The sequence below is a fragment of the Belonocnema kinseyi genome, chromosome 7 (genome assembly GCF_010883055.1).
Source record: "Belonocnema kinseyi isolate 2016_QV_RU_SX_M_011 chromosome 7, B_treatae_v1, whole genome shotgun sequence".
In the NCBI taxonomy this organism is placed as follows: Eukaryota; Metazoa; Arthropoda; class Insecta; order Hymenoptera; family Cynipidae; genus Belonocnema; species Belonocnema kinseyi.
This window is the reverse complement of record NC_046663.1, coordinates 51,001,168-51,009,847: the sequence shown is the minus strand read 5'-3', so window position 1 is coordinate 51,009,847 and position 8,680 is coordinate 51,001,168.

Genomic DNA, 8,680 nt, shown 5'->3' with positions numbered 1-8,680 from the left:
ATTTTTTAGGTTTCTATATCCAACTGAATTGCGCCCCAAGTGTGCTCAAATGCGCCATAGAGGAAAAATTTTGCGCCACATTGATAACCGAGTTGTTAGCGAACGAATTGCAGTATACAAATTTATCATCCCCCTCATTACCATTTATTGAGTTTCACTATCCGATATCTCAAAATAAATTAAATTGCAGTATAAAAATATAAAATTGTCTCTTCGTATAGGATTTTAAATGCGCTTACATGCGCTACTTTCAAAACTGACAAAAACCGATAATCAACCCCCTCACTACTACTTGTTACTCGTACGATCCATCTTTCGATGATGTCTCCAAATAAATAAAATTGCAGTATACAAATTTATTATTTTCTCTTCGGATAGAATTTAAAATGCACTCATATGCGCTACTTTCGAAATTGACAAAAAACCATAATCAACTACCCTCACAATTCTAAATTTTTCTACTGCAATTCAATTTATTTGAAGATGTCATAGGATAGTGTATCGTAACAAGTGGTAATGAGGTGGTTGATAATGGTTTTTTTTATCAATTTCGAAAGTGGCGCGAATGAGCGCATTTGAAATCCTAGATGAAGAGATCATTGTACATTTTTATTTAACAATTGAAGTTATTTGGAGACATCATCAGGTGGTGGATTGATAACAATTGGAAATGAGAAGGTTGATTGTAGTTTTTGTCATTTTCGAAGGTTGTGCATATGAGCGCATTTTAAATCCTATCCGAAGATATCGTTATAAATTTTTATACTGCAATTTAAGTTATTTAGAGATATCATCGGTTGATGAATCGATAACAATTGGAAATGAGGAGGCTGTATGTGGTTTTTTTTAAATTTTGAAAATGGCGCATATGAGCGGATTCGAAATCCCAATAACAATTGAAAATTGTTGATTATCGTTTTTCGTAAATTTTTAGTGTGGCGAATGTGAGCGCATTTGAAATCGTATACGAAGAGACAATTTTATATTTTTATATTGCAATTTAATTTATTTGGAGATATCGGCTAGTGAATCGTAACATGTGGTAATGAGGGAGATGATAAATTTGTATACTGCCATTTTATTTATTTGGAGGTATCATCGGGTGGTGGATCGTAACAAGTGGTAGTGTGGAGGTAAATTATGTTTTTTTTTTCAATTTCGAAAGTGGCGCATATGAGCGCACTTGAAACCCCATAGGAAACTCCCTTAATCAATGCGGATTGCAATCTTTTTATTTTGTAGGTCACCACTTTGTAACATTTTGTTACCTCCATATCTTTAGCAATTTTCGAAATTTTCAACAACAAAAAATTGCGCATATGAGCTTTTTTGAAGTCGAACGAATCCATGTCCTCAACTTTATATTGCACATCACTGTCGAGGATTTAACACCTGCGTTACACTGCCCATCGCTCCAAATTTTATATCTTTGTTAATTATCTAACGCGAAATTTTGTAGTGGTGACGCATTTCAGCGCATTTGAAGTTATGAAAGATAGGTATGATGAATTTAGAAAAATGACGCCAGTCCCCTCCCCCCTATTTTGATCGCTAATAACTCGGTTATCAATTTCGCGCAAAATTTTTTCTCTATGGTGCATATGAGCCCATTTGAAGATCTTCTAGATCATGTGATGTATAGCGTCACGCCCCCCCCCCTCCCGCAATACCTGACATAACTCCTACAGTTTTGTGGTGAAAGAATTTTGATCGGTGGCGTATTTGAGCGCATTTGGGGCGCAATTCAGTGGGCTATAGAAAACTCAAAAATTAAGAGTTGCTTGGGGCTGGTGTAACCGAAGTTTTTATCTGACTCGTTATGATTTTCTTCCATTGAAGTATCAATCATATTTTTTAATGCTAAATGTATTTGTCCTATATTTCCATTTGCCTGAGGATGAAATGCAGTAATTCATTTCTTCAAACTGCTGCACTACTTCTGAAAAGAAATTCTGTGCTTGATCAGTTACAATGAACTGTGGTGTCTCAAGCACGTATATGCAATGTTTTATCAAATTATCCAGGATGCTTTTAGAAGGTTTATTTTTCATTGGTTGTAGTAAAGTGTATCGCACTAATCTGTCCTGAATACTCAAAATATACTTATTGCCGCTTCTTATCTCTGGCGACGGGTCGAATATGTCCATGACTTTTTTCTCATGCGCATTTAGGAGTATTGTTTTTCGCAAGTGATCACCGCGAATTTCTCTCATGACTTTTTAATTTCCGTGTTTGGTTATCTCGCGAGTTTCACTAAACGACAAGTGCAAACTGGAGACTTCCTCATAGTAATTTGGCATAATATCCCTTTTAATTCTTTCCCGCCATTTTCCGGCTGTATTTTGTTAAATCTTTAACCTTTTATTTGTGAACGCGTTTGCTTTTTACTCTAAGTAATTATCAAATAGACTGGCATCCTAATTATTGTGTATTAGGCTTTCTGATTCAGCATCAGTTGAATCTTCAGTTGATTCGTCGGAGGACTCGCACATTCTTCTTTCAGGTAATTTAATTTTAGTCTTGCTGCAGACTCTCATTAATAGTGATTGTGGACTTAAGTTTCTTGTAATTGGAAGTCCTTAATTTCTCTATAATGGGCGTGTCGAGTATTTCTATGTTGGGTAATTTGTCCTCTAGTGTGATTCCTTTTTCGACTGAGTCTGTGTTTTCTAGAGCTCTACTGAGCACGTCTGGACTGTTAATCGGAAATAGTCTAGATAAGCAACCTGCATCTCTAATATATTTAGCTTTAACGAACTGGACATCGTACTGATATAGTTCTAATCTGAGCCTTATTTCAGTAGGCATGAGTTTGGGTCTTCTGCCAAATCAGAGTCTTATGATTCGTCTATATTGTAAACTTTTCTCTAATAAGTATTGCCGGAGTCATCTGACCGCCCATACGATAGCGAACAGTTCAATCCCTATTTTCTTCGATATTATAATTATATTAATATTATTATTAATTAGTTGAAAATGATTGTGCTGGAGTTTTTGAGCGTTTGATTGATCTATTAAACCAAAAATTAATTATTATTATTATTAATTTATTATTATTAAATTATTATTATTATTATTAAATTAATTGTTATTATTAATTAATATAATTATCTGTTGAGATAATATTATTATAATTATAATACCATATATAGTTCATTATTTATTATATATAAGATTTTCACATATTCCAGCCTGCCAAAGTTGGCAACTTAAATTCACGCAGAGCTATTTTGTTAGACAGTTCGATTTTCAAGATTGTCTAATCGAAAATAAAACTTTTGATTTTGGATTTATAAATAAAAATGTAAAAATTAATAATGTAAAGCGACTTAAAATAAAGAATTCAATTCAAAATTCAAACATTTTCCAATTAAAAAAGAATTATTAATAATCAATTTTTATTGATCAACATGATTCAGTCTTTAAAATTTAAAAATTTATTGATTTCTTCTTCAATTCAAGACATTGAAAATAATAGCTTTGGTTTATATTTTTTAACCAGATATCTTTTTGACTATTCTGTTTAAAAAAAAGTTTACACTGTTTTGTACAAAAATCACCTTTTTGCCTTTCAAATTCAATAATTTAAAAGAAAATACTTATGGACTGCAAAGTCAACTCTTTTGTAAAATTTATATCTTTTTGGATGAGTTCGACAGTTTTTAATTGAAAGTGTAAACTTATTTGGTTGAAGATTCATAATTTTAGATGTCAGTGTATCTATTTCTTTGAAAATGGAAGTTTTTTGTAACTTAATTTTTTTGGGCTTAAAATTCAATTTTTTTTAATTCGTCTTTCTGGTTTAAAATGTAACTACTTTCTTGGAAATTTGTTATTCTCTTATTTTCTTGTTAGTTGAAAATTCAATTATTTTGATAGTAAGTTAATTTCTAACATTTATAATTAGTAAACTCAAATTTTTATCTATAAATATCAATGCAAAAATAATAATCTGGGACAACTTGAAATAAAAATAATATAACTTTTATTTTAAAAGTTTTTAGTTACAAAATCGGTTTAATGGTTCAATTTTTGATGCTACGAACTGAAATTTTCTTGAAGTATTATCACTTTGAACCTTAAAAATAATAGCGTGATTTGTATTTTCTAACCACAAATCTCTAAAATGTTAGTTATAAAAATTTTAAATTGGTAATTTCGTATTTTAACATAATTTGACGAAAAAAGTTGTAAAATTTAAAAGGTGCTAAAAGTTTGTATTTTATACGTAGGAATTATTGAGTGCATAATTACAATTAAAAATCCACCTCTTTGTCTGAAAATATAACTCATATTTTCAATTCAGAAAATTAAAATTTTTTGTGGACGACTAGTTAAAAATTAATTTTTTCAGCTGAGGATTCACCTGTCTTGTTGCATTTTTTATTTTCCTGTTCATTTAGAAAGATTTGAAGAATTTTGTCAATTTATTCAGATTCTTAGGGCAATTTTTAATCATTTTTTTCTAGTATATATTAATTTAAAGTGAGTATTAAAAATATTTGTTCAATTTGAAAAGATTTGTATAATTTTCGAACAAAAACCGAAAAGATTTGAGGAATTTTTCATAAGTTTCGAAATATTACAAAAAAATTAAGAAATATTTTTGTAATTCTTTAAAGAATTTAATAGAAAGTACAGATTGTTCATGGATTTGAAAAAAATGTAAAAGCTTTTCAAGAATTTTTCAGATTCCAGTAGAAATATAAAATAAGATTGATTTAATTAACTTTTTGCGAATATTTTAAAACATTCCAAAAAATTATTTAAATTATTTAAAAAACAACCGAGGCCATTTCTTTCTCAATTAAAGAGTGTGAACGATTTTCGGGAAAATCCGAATTGTTTTGTAAGTGCTTGTCTTATAAATTTAATAAGTTTTCAAAATTCTAAAAAATGATGTAAATTTATTCAAAATTTTCTAGATCCGTTTTACAAATATCTAAAATCTTCAAAAATGGATTCAAACCTTCCCAAGAAATCTAGAAAAATTATATTCATATATAGTTGTATATTTTATGAAAAGAAACAATTTTGTTGAAAATGTTATCGGGTTTGGAATAGAACAAAAAATTTTAAATGTGAGAAGACTAAAAATATTCAAAGCGGCAACAGGAAAAAATCTTCAATTACAAAATAGTCAATCTTTTAGTTCAAAGATTCATATATTACTTTAAAATGTATTTATTTAAATCAAAAAATAGTATATTGAAATAAAATTCTGGTTCAAAAAAATTGTTTTCTTAAGGAAAATTTAACTTTTGGATGTTAAATGTATTTTTTTAAACTTATTGTTTACATTTGAAATCAAAATAGTTCACATAATATTTTTCAATTTAATAGTTTACCAAAAAACTACTATGGAAATTTAAAAAATGCTTAAATTCAAAATTATTCAAAAATTATATTTACAACAAATTGGAAAGATACTTTATAAATATATATATCTGCCAATGAAAAAAATTGGTGCGTTAAAAATATTGAATTACCGAACTTAAAAAAAATACTGCTAAAAAAAAATTGATTATTCAAATTCGGGAATATTTTATTGGCGGCAACTTTTCAGTGTTGAATATTTACTAATTCGTCTATTCTCTGACGCGAATTTCATTCTTTGTGAATTTCACAATTCGAAATTTTTATATTTCAGCAATTTTATAATTCCAAAAATATTTTGTTTCAAACATTTTCTTTTTCGGGAATTGTAGAGCCCCGGAAGCTTACATTTAGGGTTCGAAAATTGCTTAATTTTCGAATATAAAAAATTTTATAAGCCTTATATTATGGAACACAGAATAATAAATTAAAAATATTACATTTATTTGATATCAATATTTTTTGTTTGATGTATTCTTTTCTATTGGATTATCTATATATTCCATTAACCAAAAATATTCAAAGGAATTCATTCGATCTATATATTATATTCATGCAAGGTACTTCAATTTCAAATTTAATACCTGTTTTTGTTTTACCCTTCAAGATAGATTTTTATTAAAAAATGTTATAGTTCAATTTTCCGTTAAAGACGAATTTTCTACTAAAATGATGAATCTTCAACTAAGAAAATTAAATTTTGACCGAAATAGTCAATACTTTTTACTAAAAAGGCACATTTTTCAACAAATTATAATAAGTAGATAACAAAAAATCCACGCTTCAACTAAAAAATGAATTTTCAAACAAATTGAGAAATTTTCAGTTGAATTTCCAACTTTTTAAATTCAACTTTTTAGACTAAATTAATTTCTTCAATTGAAATTTTTACCAATCAAATGCAATTTTTCAAAATAAATCCTTTTGCGTAAAATATTATTTTCTTTTTTGAAAATCTAATTACATTAATTTTGTTAAACAAGTTTAGATAGACGGTTTAAATCTTAAAGAAAATTTTATACGTATCTAATACCTTGCATGATGAGAATGTAAAATTTTTCAATAATACGAATTCTCGTTGACTGAACATTTTTTGCATTTTCAACTCTAAAAATAACCCAAAATTTATTTTTGGACAGTTTAAAAATTGTTCTAATTTTTACCTTTTTGATATACAAATTATTTAAATTCAAAAGTTTTCAATTGTAAATTAATTTGCTTTGAAAACTTTCAACGATAAATAATACAATGTAAATTTTTCTGAACGCTAAATGATCTAACTTTTTAAATGATAATTTGAAAATATTTAATTCTGAACGTTTTAAAATTATCCTGTTTTTAAAGTTTCAAACTACGATCATTCAATGAACGATTGTAGAGATTCTTTAATTGAATATAAAGATGTTCAATTTTCAATGCTTTGAATAAAAAATTATTAAATTTAGACTCTTTGGTAATGAAATGGTGTAATTCTTGAAAGAAGAAGTTAAATAGTAGTTATCCATTCGTATGTAATAAAACAATTTAAAAAAAAAACTGTTTTAGAAAAAATTAATGTTCTTATTCAAATGAAACAATTCATTTTTTTATTTTAAAATTTTAAGCAGATAAAAAAACTTCTGACAAAAAGTCATGTAGTAGCTATAATTTAATTCCAATGATTGCAAAAACTATATTGTTACACCCTATTCAAAGATTTTACATATCCAATAGCAAAAAATAAATTCGCAATAATATCCATTAGGAAAATTAAAATATTGATAATTATTTAAATATAGTTATTTTTGCATAATTATAGTAAAAATTAAACACGATTGAAGACGTACAGGCACGCTATAATTATTTTGTAAGTTTGAACAATGTTAATCGAAATATTTAAGATCTTATTGTTCACTTTTTGATGATTTGGTAAATTATTGTTTTTAACAACTATACCATTTTTGGTTGAAAATGACTATTTTTATTTGAAAATTCATGTTATTTGTTGAAAGTTCGTCTTTTTTCTGGAAAATTTAACCTGCTTGGTGGAAAATTACACTTCTTTGTTAGAAATCGATTTTTTTATGATGAATTATTTAAATTCCAATACTTTTTTTTTGTATTGAAAATATAAACATTTTGTCGAATTTTCTTTTTGTTGAAAAAATGATATTCAACTCAGTATATAACTATTTGATTTTTGCTTACAAATTTATCTTCTTTAAAAGAAAATTTATGCATTTTGTTGCAAAATTAGAATTTTTATTTAAAATTATTCTTCTGTGCTAAATATATATATAGATTATTTCCTTATAATTATTTATATTGTTGATGAAAAAATCCTTTTTGTTAAAAGTTTCAGCATTTTTTTCAAAAAATTGTTTCTCTTGTTTTAAAATTCATGAATTTAATTGAAGAATCATATTTTGTGGTGTAGTGTTTTATCCTCTCCTAAATTCTTCTTGCAGAAAATAGTATCATTTTTCGACAAACTTCACGAAATCTTCCGGTCAAATAATTCCGCTTTTGTTTAAAGGCAACTTTTTCTCTAAATGTTCTTTTGTTGAAAATTTAAATATCATGTTCAAAGTGTTTTCTATTTTCGAAAAAAAATCGGTTTTCTACCTTAAATATTACATTTGAAAGATGCGGCATAATCAAACTTTTAAATGTAGGTTATAATTTTATTCCAATGATGATAAAATTTAGGGGGCAAATCTTATTTTACGATTTTGGATATAAAATGGGTCAAACTAATTTGACAATTGTATCGATTCAGAATAGAATTCTTAGTGGTTTAAATAATTTTAGTTTTGCAATAATATAACAAAAATTTAACCCTTTTCACAAAATAAAGACAATCAATAATTATTTGGTACGTTTGAATAATATTTATTGTATTGTTCAACATGAGATACTTAATTCTTTGATTATTTGGTCTATTTTTTGTAAAAACGAATATTGGAAAAATTTTATTTTTAAAAAAAAGTTCATCTTTATTATTATTATTATTATTATTATTATTATTATTATTATTATTATTATTGTTCCTCGCATTAGAGACGTGAAGAAAACTCTGTTCAATTTTGCTGTGTCATGATACTTCAAATAAAATTATTACCTTACTGCATTCTTTACTGAAAACTAAACCCTGAACATCTAATATTGTCAAATATCTTTTAAAAAAAAGTCACGACTCATTTACGGAAATAATAAAACTTTATAATGCAATTTAGAATTCTATTGCTACAAATTTAAATGAAGCTTGGTCTCATTACTTTTAATCATAACAGCAAAATATATTTTAATAATAATATTACAATTA